Source organism: Bufo gargarizans, chromosome 3 (genome assembly GCF_014858855.1).
Source record: "Bufo gargarizans isolate SCDJY-AF-19 chromosome 3, ASM1485885v1, whole genome shotgun sequence".
Classification (NCBI taxonomy): domain Eukaryota; kingdom Metazoa; phylum Chordata; class Amphibia; order Anura; family Bufonidae; genus Bufo; species Bufo gargarizans.
Genome location: NC_058082.1, coordinates 298,527,911 through 298,547,669, shown reverse-complemented (window position 1 = coordinate 298,547,669; position 19,759 = coordinate 298,527,911).

Genomic DNA, 19,759 nt, shown 5'->3' with positions numbered 1-19,759 from the left:
AAAAGGTAGGAGTATAGCATACATGCAATTAATGCAAAATTCAATGTGTTCAAATACAGGGATGCAACATGTCAGCTCTGGGAAGCCTTTTCCAAGCATGCTTGAAAACGGCTCCCTAAGTCAAAATGTTGTATCACTGCAGTAAAGGACTTATTGACCTTTGCATCATTTGAGTTCTGAGCTCCCTTTTTAGACTTTTATTGCATATCTTTACAAATATGAGTGAGTCTGACCAAATCTACTAGGGGGCCTTGCACCACAGAAATAGAAGTGTTGTTCAAATGTATTTGATATTATGGATATTATTTCTAGTTAATATAATTTGAGTATGGTGATTAAGTTATAGTATATGTGGCCTCACGAGCTGTCTAAATACAAGTCAAAAGAGGAACTTGCAGAGTTCCTCCAGAGTGCCCATAGTACCAGCATATTAGCTACAGTACTAGCAAGAGAGTCTTAAGTACTGCCACAGTGCGTCCAATAACAGCCAAAAGAAGAAAGTAAAATCAAAAGAAAGAAATATATAGTCTGTTTTTCGTTTCTTTTCTTGCTCTATACAGCACTACAGAACAAGTTAAAAAGGTTTTATGCAGTCATTCCAGGCAAATGAGAAAATATAAAAAATGGTGGTTTAAGGTCCCTTTGTGTGTGTGTATATATATATATATATATATATATATTTATATATATATATAATTATGTAAAGCTGAGTGTATGTGTGTGTGTATGTATGTATGTCCGCTAAAGAAATCCGTACCATTGCATTTACAATCACGAAATTTGGCACACAGGTACATCAGGTGTCCGGGAAGTTTTCAGACCGGGTTTCAGCTCTCTAGCCCTTACTATTTCTGAGATATTAAAAAAAAAAAAAATGCATTAACCAATAGAAGCTTGGTCACATGATCTTATCAGCCAGTAGAACCTTGCAGGTCCTTAGTCTCCACATACACACAGTTTTAAACTAGGTTTCCATAACAACCAAGCCACTTATCTTTACTGCTGTAGGTCAGCTTTAAAGGGGCAGGGCTCTGTTGATGACACTGTTAAAGGAGCGGAGTGCTGTGGAGGCCACAGTAAAGGGGGTAGTTAGGGTGGCCATTCAGGCCACCCTCAAAAGATGGACTTAAAAACCCTGCCCTCAGGTCCCACTAAGCCACGCCATGACCCTGTTAGACCATGCCCCCTCCCACTCCGCAGGGTTGGGAGGGAGGGTGACTTTCTCCCTGCAGGTCACGCTCAGACAGCACAGTGCTGCTGTCTGGGAGTAAGCTATTCAAAAGGACATCCCTGTGCCGGACGCAGGACAGGGAGTCTGAAAGCGCATACTATCCGCCCTAAAACTGGACCTCTGGCCACCCTAGGGGCAGCCTGTTGTGGAGGTTACAGTTAAGGGGACGGTCCGTTATGGAGGTCAGTGTTACGGGCAGATTGCTGTAGAGGTCACTGTTAAGGGGGCGTGGTGTTGTGGAGATCACTGAAGACAGGGTACTGTGGAGGTCACTAATAAAGGGGTGGCCGCTGTGGAGGTCACTGTTAAGGGGGCAGGATGCTGTGGAGGTCACTGTTAAGGTGGTGAGCGCTGTGGAGGTCTCTGTTAAGGGGCAGGGAATGGTGGAGGTCACAGTTAAGGGGCGGGGTGCTGTAGAGGGCACTGTTAACGGGGCTGGGTGTTGTAAAGGTCAAATTTTAAGGGAACGGAGCTCTGTGTAGGTCACTGTTAAAAGAGGTTACTAATAAAGGGGCGGCCGCTGTGGAGGTCACTGTTGAAGGGGAGGGCGCTGTGGATGTTACTGTTAAGGGGGCAGGCCGCTGTGGAGGTCACTGTTAAAAGGGCGGGCACTGTGGAGGTCACTGTTAAGGGAGGAGGGGACTGTGGAGGCCACTATTAAAGGGGCAGCAGTCTACTGTGAGGTCACTGTTAAGGCAGCAGGGTACTGTGATGTCACTGTTAAGGGAGCGGGGTACAGTGGAGGTCACTATTAAGGGAGCGGGGTGCATACTGTGGCAGTCACTGTTAAAGGGGCAGTCACTGAGGAGGTCTCTGTTAAGGGGGCCGGGAATGTTGGAGGTCACAGTTAAGGGAACTATAGCCTATGGTTAGTGTTAAGGGGCGAGTGCTGTAGAGGTCACTATTAAGGGGGCTGGCCCCTGTGTGAGGTCACTGTCAAGGGGGTGGGGTGCTGTGGAAATCGCTGTTAAAGGGGCAGGCTGCTGTGAAGGTCAAAGTTAAGGGGGTGGGCTGCTGTGGAGATCCCATTTTAGGGAGACAGCGCACTGTAGGGGTCAGTGGTATCTTTTAACAACACACACAAACATTAAATGAAATAGATGAAATATACCCATGCGAAGCCGTACCCTTGAGTTAAAATATATATATTTATATACATATATATATATATTTACACCCTGTTCCAAATTATATTTTTCTCATTTACCTAAATAATTGATGTATATAACAGTCAGTATAATTCTTATGTTATCAACCATTAAGAGTACAATTCAAATTTTATTGAAGATACCTCCTAATCATACTTTTAACAACATTTTAACTTTTTAAACATTTTAACAGGTCACATTACATTTAACACAGGACCCCTTATTTGATAGCAGCTTCACAAGTCTTGCATCCATTGAACTTGTGAGTTTTTGGACAGTTTCTACTTCAATTTGTTTGCAAGATGTCAGAATAGCCTCCCAGAGCTGCTGTTTGGATGTAAACTTCCTCCCACCCTCATAGATCTTTTGCTTGAGGATGCTCCAAAGGTTCTCAATAGGATTGAGGTCAGGGTAGGATGGAGGCCACACCATGACTTTCTCTCCTTTCACCCCCATAGCAGCTATTGATGCAGAGGTATTCTTTGCAGCATGAGATGGTGCATTGTCATGCATGAAGATGATTCTATTATGGAAAGCATGGTTCTTCCTTCTGTGCCAGGGAAGAAAGTGGATAGTCAGAAACTTCACATACTTTGCAAAGGTCATCTTTACACCTTCGGGGACCCTAAAGGGACCGATCAGCACTCGTCCCATGATTCCGGCCCAAAACACGACTCCACCACCGCCTTGCTGATGTTGCACCCTTGTTGGAACAGGGTGGCCGTTCACCAACCATCCACTACTCCAACCATCTGGACCATCCAGGGTTGCACGGCACTTATCAGTGAACAGGACTGTTTGAAAATTAGTCTTCATGTATTTTTCTGCCCTATGCAGCCGTTTCTGCTTGTGAGCATTGGTTAGTGGTGGCCGAATAGAAGGTTTATGCACAGTTGCAAGACTCTGGAGGACTCTACGCCTTGATTTCTGTGGGACTCCAGATGCACCACTAGCTTCAAATATCTGTTTGCTGCCATGTAATGGTATTTTAGCAGCTGCCCTCTTTATCCGATGCATGGATCTGGCAGAAATCTTCCTCAATGTGTCTTTATCTGCCCTAACCCATCTGTCCAAGGCATTGAATTATTTATCTCTCTTCGGCAGCAGAAAGATCCTCTTTTTCCCCAATTTTGCTTTAAAATGGTGCTCTACTTAATAATGTGGAACACCTTCCTTTAGTAGTTTTTCCTTAAAGTGAATCTGTTACCTAGTTTAAGCATATTAAACTGTTACCATTGCAATGTTCAATAAACTACCTTCATTCCAGCAAGGGTCTTCTTTCTTTTATTCATGTTGTCATTTAGATAAAGAAGCGATTTTTTAGATATGCTAATGAACCTTCAAGATGCCCAGAGGGGCGTTATTCCTCTCCTCTAGAGTCCAGTAACACCCCCCTGCAGTTCCCAGCCCGCCTTCATTTCAAGCCCAGTAAGCCTCCTCATAAATGAATTTACTCCCACAGCCGAGCCGAACAGCGCCGCCATCTCCGCTACGTCATATAATTTATTCAACAGACGAACCTTGCGTCCTCCTTTCTTGCCCATGAAATCTCTCTTTAAATTGCCCGTGAAATCTCCCTTTTAATTGGGCTCAATTGCCAATCTAATTATCACAGGTGTCCAAGATTGTTTTCAGTGATCAAAAGAGCCCTGAGACACAATGCCATCCATGAGTTAAACTGAAAAACTAAATATTTAATCTTTGTGACACTTAAATATAATTTGTATAATAATTTGTAACAGGGTGTATATATATATATATATATATATATATATAGTAAGAAGGAACAAGGAGCCGTCTTTGACGGAAGATACGTGTCACCGAGGTTCCTGGCCTCGGTGAGGTAAGAACCGGGTTTTTTCCTGAAGTGTCAGGTCTGTAGTGCAATCTGACACTTCAACTGTTAGAATGGCTGTAAAGCAAATCCGGGCCGGTTCTTATTGGGAGCAGCCAAAGAGCAGGGTGGGTGGCTGTTCCCCACGGTTCCAGGCCGGGTTTTGGCTGGAATATAAAAAACCCAGCCAGCATGTTCAGGTGGTGGATTATCCTCCATGACGGAGGAGCTGAGGAGTCTGTGGTTTGGAGATACTGAGGGATCTGTTTGTGTGAGCCATAGGCTGGGGAAACAGGCCACTAAAGACTGCTGCGGACTCTGGGTGAAAATCATCTGCTGACCAGGTGACGTCTTTTTTGCACTGTGAACTTTGTGTGGTGTGAACAGGCACCAAGACTGAACACTTTCTTTTGGCTTGTTTTCTTGCTATGTGTGAATAAACACTGAACTTTGATTTAAACCTTGTTTTTGCCTCTGTACTGCGTCCGCTTACCCTGCCTACCAAAGCGAATCCCCATAATATATATATATATATATATATATGAGTTTCTGTCTGTCTGTTCTTTATGTGTGACCAAATAACTGGACTGATCTTCACCAAATTTGGCACACAGGCACACAGGTACATCAGGTGTCCGGGAAGGTTTTAGACTCGTTCTCAGCTCTCTAGGACATATCGTCCCTGAGATATTCCCAAAAAATGACCCACATTAGCCAATACAAGCCTGCAAGTCTTTCTCTTCAAATCCCAACTGCCATAAATACAGTTTTACTCCAGGTTTCCAAAACAACCCAGCCATTTTTCTTTACTGCTTAAAGGGGCGGGCACTGTGGAGGTAACTCTTTTTAAAGGGCTGGGCAGAGTGGAGGTCACTGTTATTAAAGTGGCGGGCACTGTGGAGGTCACTGTTATTAAATAGGCGGGCACTGTGGAAGTCACTGCAATTAAAGGTGGGGGCGCTATGAAGGTCCCTGTTAAAGGGGTGGGCACTGTAAAAGTCACTGTTAAAGGGGCGGTCACTGTTAAAGTCACTGTTAAAGGGGCGGTAACTGTTAAAGGGGCAATCACTGTGAAAGTCACTGTTAAATGGGCAGTCATTGTGAAAGTTTTTGTTAAAGGGGCGGTCACTGTGAAAGTACTGTTAAAGGGGCGATCACTGTGAAAGTCACTGTTAAAGGGACGGTCACTGTGAAAGTCACTGTTAAAGGGGCCTAACCGATCAGGGGCGTGGCTTAGCAGGGCCTGGGGGCGGGCTATTTTGAGGGTGGACCCATTGTGGCAGGAGGCGTGTCTTGGCTCCTTCCTGCAAGTGTGACGCCCCTCTGGGCACCGTACTGGCTCATTTGCAAATCAAATAAACTAGATTTTCAGAGGATAAAAACATCTATTGCTGGAAAAAGGCACATCTAGAAATAAGGTACTAACTGCTATTAGGCCATGGCTTTACTTCAATAGCAATTATACTGGTGACAGATTTCCTTTAAAGCTCACCTACAGCAGTGAAGATAAATGGCTGGGTTGTTATGGAAACCTGAAGTAAAACTGTATGTGGAGGCTCAAGGACCTGAGAGCTAGCTTCTATTGGCTGATAAGGGTCATGTGACCAAGCTTCTATTGGATAATTCAAATTTTTGGGAATATCTCAGGAATGGTACGTCCTGGAGAACTGAAACCTGATGTACCTGTGTGCCAAATTTTGTGATTGTAAATGCGACGGTGTGTAATCCTTTAGTGGACATACACACACACACACACACATACACAGCTTTATAATATATATATATATATATATATATATATATATATATTTCAGTTGCAGTCATATTATGTGATATCAAATTGTTAAATCCATTGTTTTGTCTCCTTTTCCAGAACAGTAATTTCCTTCCTGGAGACAATTGTATATACCCTCAAGACTAATCAAGAGTAGACTGTGAGGAAATCAACTGTTGGAAGGAACTGCCCATTGCTCTTTAGAACCTCTTCAGATTATATTCTGCAGTCTTAATTTTGACATTTTGAGATGCAGTAACTGAAATTTCCATTACAGAGAAACATACATCTGCATATTTAACAATCCTTGAAACACCACTCTCTATCCTTCCATTAAAGGGGTTCCCAAGTTATTTTATTTATTTATTTCATAAATTTATAACTAAGCAAATATAAGGGGTCAAAAGACCTGTGTGTAATGTCAACTTCTCTCCCTGCTCTGATGACATTCCGTGCACGAGTCTGAGGGAGCAGGTCTGCCTCTGTGCACAAAACCTCACAGTGAAGGCTGTGCTGCTGGTCATGCCCCCTGCACTGCCCTATCAGATGGCTTAGCTGTCTGCCCTGTGTCTCCCCTTGTAACTGGATTCTTCGGGGAAAGTTTAACCCCTTCTACCATCAGTAGCATAGATTCAGGGTTGGAGGCTCTGCCTCAGGTACTGACCAGCTGCAGGGTTTCCTCTTCTCCAGGCTTTGCAAACACACACAGAGCTGATAAGGACTGGAGGAGTTCTCTCCTCTGTACTTTTCTGCTGGCTGTGAAGAAGTGTCTGCAGAGCATTACACAAGAAAAGGTAGGGAGAAGATCCTGTCTGTATCAGCAATGTCATTGTACTGTACAGCTGGAACTTGTAGTCCAACACATACAACAAAAGTATCCCAGTAGTCAGACTGCAGGCAGGGCAGCAATCTTATTCACTCCCTTTGCAGAGCAGAGGGAGGGGAAAGGCAGTCTTTGTTGACACCCACAAATATTAATGAAGAAAACCTCACAGATTGTTGTTACACATCCCAACAGCTCTGCAACTACAAGTAAACAAAGGGCCAGAACAGGACTAGGGAAATTAGTAAATATCAATTTTTTGGCCTAAAACTTGCTTAGCTTATGTATATATTGTTGACCAACAGATTTAGAGTTATCAGTCCTGGAAGATACCCTGGTTCCTTAAGCTGTATTTGATTTGGTACTGAGAAAGTTAGGATGTAGAGTGTAATGCAGCACGTGTGGACCCACTGTGCCATTGAATGGATAGGACTTAGGGCTGCTCCTGAGGGTGTTGTCTAAGTGGTCCCCTGGTATTTATGCCTTCACCCCTCACTGAAGTCAGGATAGGCAAAATGTATGCTCTACAATAATGAGGCAGAGGTCAGAGCTGGAGGCACAGAGTCAATACAGTGATCAGTCAGAAGTTAGGACAGATGGCACAGGGTCAATATGAATAACAGGCAGAGGTCAGGCATAGGGGGTTAGAATACAAAATATGTACACTTTTGCAGGGATTAGACACACTGAGAAACTTTTGCTTAGACTTCTTCCTATAGGGATGACACCATATATCCTCCAGAAAATGCTATAATATGTTGAGGACAGATTAGATAATGCACACAATGGCCATTTAAGAGCCAAGAAGAGCATGTTTGCATGCCCTATGAGAGTGGGCATCATCCAGAGCAGAAGAAAGGAGATGGGAACAAGTCACAAGTTGCCTCCAGCATGGTGCAGCAAGAGGGGTGAGTACTCGGACGGCCACGCTAGGAGATACTGGCTGACGCAGACAGCGGTATTAAACAATGTAATGAATATTGTCATTCTTATCCTTTAACTCCTGAAAGGAGGTATGAACTTTCACAGATGGATTTCCAGGTTGTGATACTCAAATTAGTCACTGTTTGATGGCAGGTGCACTCTAATACAGATTTTGTAGTGAAGCCACAAACTTAGCCAGAGATAGTCAACAGAATACCAATCAGGATGTAGCAAGCTGGAGGATAAGATAGAATTGTAGTTAGACGATAGGCCATGAGTTGATACCAGAAGTGTAACCTCAAAAATAAGCTGACAGGAACATACAAGATCAAGGTCTAAATCAGACACATCCATGTCAGCTGGACTGATATTATCTGTGGTGCTGGTTGCAATGGCAACCCAAAGTAATAGCCAACTTATAAGAGCAGGGAACAGGAGGTGTTCAGTCAGCACAGGGTCAGTGGTAAGGGGCAGGGGGCCATGAGCAAACGGCAGAAGCATTCTAAACAGAGACATTTGGTAGCCTAACAGTTGGTCGTGGTCAGTGGATGGAACTGCATTCATCCATGACAACTCACGGCAGGAGCCAGCCAAGGTGAGTAACAACTGTGTTTTTCTTTAGGAATGTAGAGTAATATGCCTAGGATATGCCTAGGATTTTGCTCTAACCAGAGAAATCCAATTTTTTTTGTATCTTACAATGTGAAACCAGAGACCTGCTGGGAAATACTGTATTATACATTTATAATTTAGTTAAGCTCTGTTTAACATCAAGTATCAAGGCTACCATATCTGAGTTTTCCATTAGAGATCAAAATGAATGCCTTCAAAGCCAGTAGGAACCTGACATAATGGAGGCTAATTAAAGCCAGCTGAGATGCCATTAATATTGATTGGGGCGACAACATTTTTCCAGATTTCAGTAAATTATTGATTTATGTTGGAATTGTGAATATGATAATGTTATATATTGCTGGCAGAGTAAATTCTGCATGCCAGGGTATTGTCAACAATTTAGTTTTCTCCATTGTTCCTAAGTAAACTAGTACTTTATAACTTCTGTCTAACTTTCTTCTGCTTATATGTGTTGGTTTATAAGTTTAAATAATTGTGAGTCCTGAGCCCATTGGTTTTACTTGCATTTTACTAGAAGCTTAGATGAAATTATTATAAAGAGTCTACATTCTGTTGCTGATGAAACAGAAAGGTTTATGGTCATTTTGGCCTTCTGAGAAGCTATGTAATCACAAATGATTTCCAGAATTTTTATTTTTTTTTGCAAATTTGACAACCCACTGCCAGTTTACAAAGATGCTCAAACTTCACCGGGAGTCAGGTTTCATAAATAATTATTTATGAAGAAGCCTATTTCCACTTTCAGCAAAAATATATCTGTAACATGCTGTACATATTTTATGTTCTCCCAATCTATTCCTCTGACAGCTCATTTAAATACCTTGACCCTTTTCGGAATTTTATGTGCTTCATTGCAACCATCGTGCAGTTATAAGGAAATCTCATGATTGACCCAACACTGATGCACATCTTCTTGAGAAGAAATAAACATGTGACAAATAAAACTGATTTTATAATGACATAGTCAAATCCATAAGTCTCCATAGTTAGAAATTACAGTACGGTCACGGTCAGGCCTCTGAATAAGGAGCGAACCCAGTGCTACACTATTTGATTTGGCTTAGGGCTTAATCGGTGTCATGTTCCTATCATGCACGGAACACATCCAGGCACAGTAACAGTAGCAGTATTAGTGATGTTGTGGCAGAGGTCGAAGAGGAACATTGGCGGTCTGGTAATTGGCCAACGACCTATTACCATAGTCTTCTAACAACCTCATATGTATTGTGAATAGTTTTCAGGACCACACATACATACTACACACTATTACAGTATATGGTCAATCTTAATCTAGTGTGTGAAAGGTCAGGTAAAAAGCAATGGCATGTCCCCCAGGCAGGCATATGGAGAAGGACAGGATGAGAATGTCTGGAGGCTTTGTCTTCCCCTTCTTTCTCTTGCCGGGAGAGGGAGGTGGAAGGAGTGCAGACAGCAGCTCTGGTGGAGCACAACAGGCCCTGTTCCCTGCACATCAAGGCCCCTTCTCCACTGCTGGAGTAACAACTCTGCAGCAGAAGCAAGTATGTGCATGTATATGTATATGTGTGTTGATTTGTGCAATGTACATGCATATGTGTGTAATGTACAGTATATGCATACGATTGTGTGTCTAATACATATAAAAAAAAAAATGCTTAATGTGCAGATGTACATTCACATATACTGTATATCTGTTATAGACAGCAAGCCAGTGTCACCTTATCTTCTTCCTCTTTGTTTTTAGTGCCAGAAAAACTCAGAAAGATGAAAGATCCAGCGAGGAGGCATTTTATAGACAGAATTGTAAGAGGGTAGGAATGTCTAAATTCCGCAATGCTAAAGAGAGCATGTATCCTTTAGATAAAATTCTTTTGGTATGAATTTAAACCTTTTTAGGTTGCTGCTCCATCTATTGTAACAGTTGAAATGTCAAGTGCAACATACCAGATTGCTGAGGAGTATGCCAGTATTGCATAGAGTATGTTATGGTATTTTATTTATTGCACGCTATTTCATCCTCCAACATTTAAGCGTGTGATTTACCTTGCATTCTTGTTTGATACGCATATGTACTGTGCCATTTAGTTGATGTAAGACCACAGCAAGACAAAATGGAAATACCATGTTCTGGTACCATGATGAAAAGCTATGAAGGGTAAAGTACTTTAAAAAGGTGTTGCACTAACGTGGGTGTGCACAAGGCCTGAACATAGCTGTATGCCGGTGGGGAAGGTTGCAGGCAGCCTTGAATGGCTCCATTCTGTGGAAGTCATATTACCTCTGACAGAATGGGATATACTGTGGAACACACTGTTGATGTTGTACTGAACTGTACGATAAATGAATTGCGTTGCAACAGGGGTGCACCTAGCCTTTCTGCTGCCTGAGACAAAAATTGAAATGTCCCCCCCCCTTTCCCAATGCCAATTCCTTAACCTAACCCCTTCCCTTAAGCCGATGTCCCTTTGGCTGGCCCCCTCTTGCCCCTACCTGGTCCTGCCTGAGGTGATCGCCTCACCTGGCCTCATTGGTGGTGCACCCCTGCGCTGCGACATGAAGATACTGCACTGTATATGTGTATGTTAACAGCACTGTGGTTATGCTGCTATCTCGAGGTCAATAGTGTAATTTCTGTTGGATAAGATGACTTTAGATGCATAGGACCTTTGGTCATATGATCTAATTATGCATGTCATCAAATAATAATGAGATCAGATGTCAGTGATATGAAAACTAGTAGACCTAGAGTCAGTAGCACACAGCACGGAGAGAAAAAAGGCTGGGAGTCTGCTGAGGAGGAGAGAGAGAAATATAAGGTGCCTTTACACTTCCCTCAGTTCAGGCAGTGCAAGTGCCGATGGATGTTTACACCAGCCTGATGCAAACAGAATGCGAGAGGAACATGTTCTACCGCAGTCATTCCTCCCTCATTCTGTTCAATTCATTTTCGGAAGCACATCTCTAATTACACTGGGAGATGTGCTGCCTATAATCTGATGAAAGATGCCAATCAGTGATGGCCAAGTTTGATCTTGTTCATTGGCTGATCAGCTGCTCGATTATATGATCCAATTACCGCAAATAAGCATTCCTGGAGTCCCCTCTTAAAATAGAACATCATAATGATTAATAATGCTGTGTGTCCCTGCTCAACATCATCTGTAATGAGTTGTATTGTCATAATGCTGTCAGTACAATTGAGTACATCTGAGGTCTGGCAGGCACAAACAGTATTATGAATCACTATAATGCCAAACCGGCCTTACTCTGCATGCTAGTTAGCTAGAACATGGAGGTGAGTGTTTCTTTTCAACTGGTATACCAGCTCAGGACCTAGATATGGGAAGAGAGTCACCAACAGAAGGGTACCCGGAGCAGAGATAGTGATTTGCGCTTCCTAGCCCACTCAGCGTCAAAACATATATTTTCTGTAAGCTCTGACCCCACTTGCAGCATCACTGGCATCATTGACATTGAAAGGGTTAATGGTTGGCTTGTAGAATTCAAGTCTGACAGTTAGTGAATGACAGTGCAGTAGGTTAGCCATGTCTCACTATACAAGACATGACCTCAAAAGGCCAGTCCCATCTTTGCTACAACCGGAAGCTCAAGTATCACCTTGTGAAGGGTTCTCCCGTGTTGACATCTCAGAATGTGTGTATATACAGTATATATGTATGTGTTTGTAATTTGTGTACTTACTGTATGTGAGCAGTTTGTGTACAGTATATACACATATTTAATATGTGTAAAGTATGTGTGCTGAATAGTAGTATATATGAGTGTAGTTGGTGTTTTATAGCAGTACTATGTGTATGTGGTATAGCAGTATGTTTGTTACATTGTATCTTGAGATGGAAACAACTTATGTGGGTTGTAAGTGTGTGTGGGTGTGTGTATGTGGGTGAGGTGGGGGCTGCCTGTGTGTAGAAATTCTCAGCTACAGCACTGATTGCAGGCACTAGCATGGGTTTAGCATTTTATTAGAAATCGCTTATTAGCTCCTGTAGAGGTTTACTGCAAAATTGTCTTAATTTTGTTCATAGGAGAAGCATGCATATCTAGTTAAGAAAAAAATAGATTTGACAAATAGATCTCATATTCTTTTTTTCCACTTCCCTGTGTGTACTTAGAAAGAAAGGCTTAATAGCATGGTTGTGTATTAGGAGAAAGGCTAACATGACATGAATTAGGAATAACATATAGCGTACATACAAGGGGAGAAAATAATGTGAGAAAAGTAGTAAAATACCATTTCTCGGCGTAAGTAATGCTTATCATAAAATAAGTCCTGGGAGAGAACTGTGTTTATATGTGGTTAGGGGAAGATAGCATGCAATTTTAAAGTGTATGGGTTAATGTTTGAGGCATAGTAGAATTTTAACCATCCAGTGTTTTATTATGTTTTTTAAGTCATTTAATACAATTGCCTTTAGCTTTTATACTGCACATATTTTATTCTAGTTATGGCAGCTTAGCAGCTTAAATTCCTTTGTCACCATGGCAATGTGACATAAAGTCATATAGACATATGCTTTTTATTTATAGAAGTGCTTTTAAAATAATATACAACATTCAATTCATTTCCAAGGACAAATTGACATGCACATTATGTAAGGACAAATAATATCAAACTATATACAGTAAAATTGCCTCTATATGGCATATGTGGCAACGTGAATAGTGATGGGTGCAGTAAAGTCCCGGGGAAGCATGAAAAAGGGGTGTTGTTTGCACCAGGAGCGTGTCACCAAGGGGCCCGGCCTTGATGGAGTAAAAGCCCTAGACTAAGCTAGTTGGTGGACACCAAGCTACTTAGCTTAGCTGGCTCCTGCTAGTCCAGGGTGGGCTTTTACTGGGAACAGGCAATGTGTTGGGCGGGTGCCTGTTCCCCATGCTCCAGGATTTTGGAATATGCCCATGTCCAGGGATGCTATTTAATCCTGTTGCTGGACTTGGGTGTGGCTCCCAGTCTGGGAAAGGAGCAGGCTGTGTCGAGGCCTGTGGGAGCCGGGACCCTCTAACCCTGTGTGTGGGGCAGTGGCGTACCGCCAATATAGGCAGACCACGCTGTTGCTATGAGGCCCTCGGCACAGGGGGGCCCAAAGCGCATGGAAGGCCCCGCCCCCTCGTTTGCTCTGCACACTTAATTAATTAGATAATATGCGATCTTGTGTATTCTTCCGAACTGCCTTCCCCCTCACCCGTTGCAGCCACTGACCAATCATTGACCTGAAGGACTGGGACTCTGGGCTGCAGGCGTGCTGCATTTCACACTGGCCAATCAGCGCAAGACAGCGCAAAGAGACAGCTGCTGATTGGCCAGTGTATTGCTGGGATGGCACAGGCAGCAGGAGCGGACGCCTGCAAACTAGACACAGAGCAGCGACTCAGGGATCCTTCCTCGCTGCCCACCTGGCTGAAGACTGGTCATCTGCCCTGGCGACAGCAAGTGCAGTGGCACTAGTGAGTGCAGCCCCTGGCCCAGACTGAAGGACCGTTTCTGACCAAACAGGGGGGGGGGGGGGGCTCATAGAGGACAGTCTGCTTTCCTCCTACTCTGTCCTCTATGAGCCTCCCCCCTGAGTCCCTATGAGCCTCTGAGTCCCCCCCAACCCCTAATGCCTCCCAAAATGCCCAGGGGGGGGATAGGAGGATAACACAATGTCATCTATGAGCCCCCCCCAGGTCCTCTATGAGCCCCCAACCCCTAATGTCCCTAAAATGCCCAGGGGGGAGGAGTAGGAGGAAAGCACACTGTCCTCAATGAGCTTCCCCCCCCCCCGAGTCCTCTATGAGCCCCCCCCAACCCCTAATGCCCCCCATTCCTCCAAAATACCCAGGGGGGAGAGTAGGAGGAAAGCACGGTGGCTATGTGCACACTCAGCATCAGCAGCAAGGAGTTAAAGGGGTTTGGGCAGTGGCGTACTGCAACCGTTTGGGGTAAGAGAAGGGATGACAAAATGGCGCTGGTAGCAAAGAGGTTAAGATGTGGGGGATGGCCTACGTCTGGCTTTAGCACAGTGGACACAGGCAGGAGGAGCGATGTGTATGCGGGCTCCTGCCCTGCACTCGTTCAGCTGTGCTCACATACATATTGCTCCCTGTGTCCACTGTCCTGTGCCCACTTTACCCAAGCAGACAGGCAGAAGCAGTGATGTGATCATATTTATTGTATGTATGTATGTGTCTGTCCCTGTCCCTGTGTTTGTGTCATCATCACCATGCCCACAGTGTTCCTATGTCTTGACGCATAAGGACGTTCTGTGCGGGGCAAGATAAAGAAGAAGGAAGAGGAGGCAGAGACGCCAGCATGGAGTCCGTGGGAGAGGCACAGGAGGCACACTAAGGACACAGGTAACACTACCACATGGTCTACACTAGTGTTTTCTGTGGTTTTGCATAGGACTGCAGGTAACACTACCACATTATCAGCACTAGTGCTATCTGTGGTTTTATATAGGACTGCAGGTAACACTACTACATTTTCGGTAATCAGAGAGCCATCACTGTTATCTGTATTCACAGAGCTATCACTGTGTTATTTGTGGTGTTACATAGGACTACAGGTAACATCTACTACATTATCTGTACTGAGAGAGTTATCACTGTGTTATTTGTAATGTTACATAGGACTGCAGATAAAACTTTTATGGAATATCCACAGGAGTCCCATAGATTCAGATACCACAGGACTTTGTTCCTACGGCATTCCCTTTGCCGCAAAACTGACCTGTGCCCTTCATTCTCTGGGTCCGTATCAATACGTACAAACGTATGTATACATTTCTTTATTGGCAAATGGGGGTGTGGCAGGGGAGGAGCCAGAACAGGAGGTGGGATGGGACAGGAGGTGGGATGGGACAGGGGTGGGTAGTGGGTGGGGTTTGGGGGCCCAATTCAGATTCTTGCTATGGGGCCCAGTAATTTCTATGTACGCCCCTGGTGTGGGGTAAGCACTAGTGATGTGTTTTAGGGAGCTGGGTGGTAGACCCAGATCCCAATAGAGAGGGAAAGACCGTTTAGTCAGTGGCCAGATGCCTGAGGATTTATGTTTTGATTTATGTTTTGGTTACTGTTTTGTGCTGATGTGCTTGAAAATTAAGCATTGTTTGGACTTCAATCTGGTGTCCGTAGCGAAGTCTGAGAGAATGACCCCCGGATAAGAGACGATTCCTTACACATATCATGGATATACTGTTTGATTTTATCTATTTTATCTATCTTTTTTAAATCTATCTATCTATCTATCTATCTATCTATCTATCTATCTATCATCTATTTATTATGTGTTCTTGCATAGCAAGACCACATACTATTATCTCACATATATATTATTATTATGTGTTCTTGCATAGCAAGACCACATACTATTATCTCACATATATATTATTATGTGTTCTTGCATAGCAAGACCACATACTATTATCTCACATATATATTATTATGTGTTCTTGCATAGCAAGACCACATAATGTTATCTCACATATATATTATTATGTGTTCTTGCATAGCAAGACCACATAATGTTATCTCACATATATATTATTATTATGTGTTCTTGCATAGCAAGACCACATACTATTATCTCACATATATATTATTATTATTATTATTATTATGTGTTCTTGCATAGCAAGACCACATACTATTATCTCACATATATATTCTTATTCTTATTATGTGTTCTTGCATAGCAAGACCACATACTATTATCTCACATATATATTATTATTATTATTATTATTATTATTATAGCCAAATTTGCCACCCTAACTCCTCCCACAGTTTTTACACTACATAGACAAAAATTTACCAAAACGTGCAGATTGTACCCGATCGGATTGCTATTACTTTGTGGAGCGATCCCACCCCCGGGGCCCCCGTGGCGGGCCCCGGAAGCCCCCTTTTTTCCCATAGACTTTGACAGGGTAAATTTTCAAATCGCTCCCACTCGCCAGGCTTTGACGCTAAAGTCACCAAACTTGGGTCACTTAGTCATGGAGTCAACCCGAAAATTTTGGGCACATTTCGGGGACCCCAAAAAGTGGGCGGGGCCATACAGAACCAATCAAAATCTCCCCATTGACTTTAATGAGAACTTCAAATTGCTACTCCTCCCACATTTTTAGGAGTACAAATTCCAGACTTTGCAGACTTGGTCGGCACCCACCCGAGTACCTTGCTTTTGCTTTGTTACCCGATCCCACCCTCCGGGCCCCTGGGACAGGGCCCCCAAAATCCATGTTTTTCCCATTGACTTTGACAGGGACAATTTTCAAATCTCTCCCAGTCGCACAGATTTTAAACTAAAGTCACCAAACTTGGGTCACTTAGTCATGGGGTCAACCTGAAAATTTCTGTCACATTTTGGGGGACATTAAAAAGTGGGCGGAGCTACAAACCACCAATCAGATTTTCCCTATTGACTTCAATGAGAAACTTTTAAATTGCTGTCATTCTCACAGTATTTAAGCCAGAATACCCAAACTAGGCACCGTAGGTCATTGGGTGACTGGGGTAAAAAAAAATTAAAAAGTGGGCGGGGTCTACAACGGCCAATCAAATTTCAGCCATTTGTTTAAATGGGAAAAATTCAAACTGCCGCTGCTCTTAGACTGTTAATGGCAGGGTTCCCGAAACTTGGCACAGTTGGTCACTGGAGGACTGTGCCAATGTATATCTCATTTTAGGGATGCTAAAAAGTGGGCGGAGCCACAAACAACCAATCAGATTTTCCCTATTGACTTCTATAAGAAACCTTTAAACAGCTGTCATTCTCACAGCACCCAAACTCGGCAGGGTGGGTCAGTGTGAGACAAAGGTCAAAATTTATAAAAGTGGGCAGAGTCTACACTCCACCCAGTTACTCCGCCCACTCCAGTTGTAAGCTACTGGTGGAGGCAAGAACACATCACACAATTTCCCCAGAAATTGTACCTTTTCTAGTTCTTATTATTATAGCCAAATTTGCCACCCTAACTCCTCCCACAGTTTTTACACTACATAGACAAAAATTTACCAAAACGTGCAGATTGTGCCCGATCGGATTGCTATTACTTTGTGGAGCGATCCCACCCCCGGGGCCCCCGTGGCGGGCCCCGGAAGCCCCCTTTTTTCCCATAGACTTTGACAGGGTAAATTTTCAAATCGCTCCCACTCGCCAGGCTTTGACGCTAAAGTCACCAAACTTGGGTCACTTAGTCATGGAGTCAACCCGAAAACTTTGGGCACATTTCGGGGACCCCAAAAAGTGGGCGGGGCCACACAGAACCAATCAAAATCTCCCCATTGACTTTAATGAGACCTTCAAATTGCTACTTCTCCCACATTTTTAGGAGTACAAATTCCAAACTTTGCAGACTTGGTCGGCACCCACCCAAGTACCTTGCTTTTGCTTTGTTACCCGATCCCACCCTCCGGGCCCCTGGGACAGGGCCCCCAAAATCCACGTTTTTCCCATTGACTTTGACAGGGACAATTTTCAAATCTCTCCCAGTCGCACAGATTTTAAACTAAAGTCACCAAACTTGGGTCACTTAGTCATGGGGTCAACCTGAAAATTTCTGTCACATTTTGGGGGACATTAAAAAGTGGGCGGAGCTACAAACCACCAATCAGATTTTCCCTATTGACTTCAATGAGAAACTTTTAAATTGCTGTCATTCTCACAGTATTTAAGCCAGAATACCCAAACTAGGCACCGTAGGTCATTGGGTGACTGGGGTCAAAAAAAATTAAAAAGTGGGCGGGGTCTACAACGGCCAATCAAATTTCAGCCATTTGTTTAAATGGGAAAAATTCAAACTGCCGCTGCTCTTAGACTGTTAATGGCAGGGTTCCCGAAACTTGGCACAGTTGGTCACTGGAGGACTGTGCCAATGTATATCTCATTTTGGGGATGCTAAAAAGTGGGCGGAGCCACAAACAACCAATCAGATTTTCCCTATTGACTTCTATAAGAAACCTTTAAACAGCTGTCATTCTCACAGCACCCAAACTCGGCAGGGTGGGTCAGTGTGAGACAAAGGTCAAAATTTATAAAAGTGGGCGGAGTCTACACTCCACCCAGTTACTCCGCCCACTCCAGTTGTAAGCTACTGGTGGAGGCAAGAACACATCACACAATTTCCCCAGAAATTGTACCTTTTCTAGTTTATTATTATGTGTTCTTGCATAGCAAGACCACATATTGTTATCTCACATATATATTATTATTATTCTTATTCTTCTTATTCTTATTATAGCCAAATTTGCCACCCTAACTCCTCCCACAGTTTTTACACTACATAGACAAAAATTTACCAAAACGTGCAGATTGTACCCGATCGGATTGCTATTACTTTGTGGAGCGATCCCACCCCCGGGGCCCCCGTGGCGGGCCCCGGAAGCCCCCTTTTTTCCCATAGACTTTGACAGGGTACATTTTCAAATCGCTCCCACTCGCCAGGCTTTGACGCTAAAGTCACCAAACTTGGGTCACTTAGTCATGGAGTCAACCCGAAAATTTTGGGCACATTTCGGGGACCCCAAAAAGTGGGCGGGGCCACACAGAACCAATCAAAATCTCCCCATTGACTTTAATGAGACCTTCAAATTGCTACTTCTCCCACATTTTTAGGAGTACAAATTCCAAACTTTGCAGACTTGGTCGGCACCCACCCAAGTACCTTGCTTTTGCTTTGTTACCCGATCCCACCCTCCGGGCCCCTGGGACAGGGCCCCCAAAATCCACGTTTTTCCCATTGACTTTGACAGGGACAATTTTCAAATCTCTCCCAGTCGCACAGATTTTAAACTAAAGTCACCAAACTTGGGTCACTTAGTCATGGGGTCAACCTGAAAATTTCTGTCACATTTTGGGGGACATTAAAAAGTGGGCGGAGCTACAAACCACCAATCAGATTTTCCCTATTGACTTCAATGAGAAACTTTTAAATTGCTGTCATTCTCACAGTATTTAAGCCAGAATACCCAAACTAGGCACCGTAGGTCATTGGGTGACTGGGGTAAAAAAAAATTAAAAAGTGGGCGGGGTCTACAACGGCCAATCAAATTTCAGCCATTTGTTTAAATGGGAAAAATTCAAACTGCCGCTGCTCTTAGACTGTTAATGGCAGGGTTCCCGAAACTTGGCACAGTTGGTCACTGGAGGACTGTGCCAATGTATATCTCATTTTGGGGATGCTAAAAAGTGGGCGGAGCCACAAACAACCAATCAGATTTTCCCTATTGACTTCAATAAGAAACCTTTAAACAGCTGTCATTCTCACAGCACCCAAACTCGGCAGGGTGGGTCAGTGTGAGACAAAGGTCAAAATTTATAAAAGTGGGCGGAGTCTACACTCCACCCAGTTACTCCGCCCACTCCAGTTGTAAGCTACTGGTGGAGGCAAGAACACATCACACA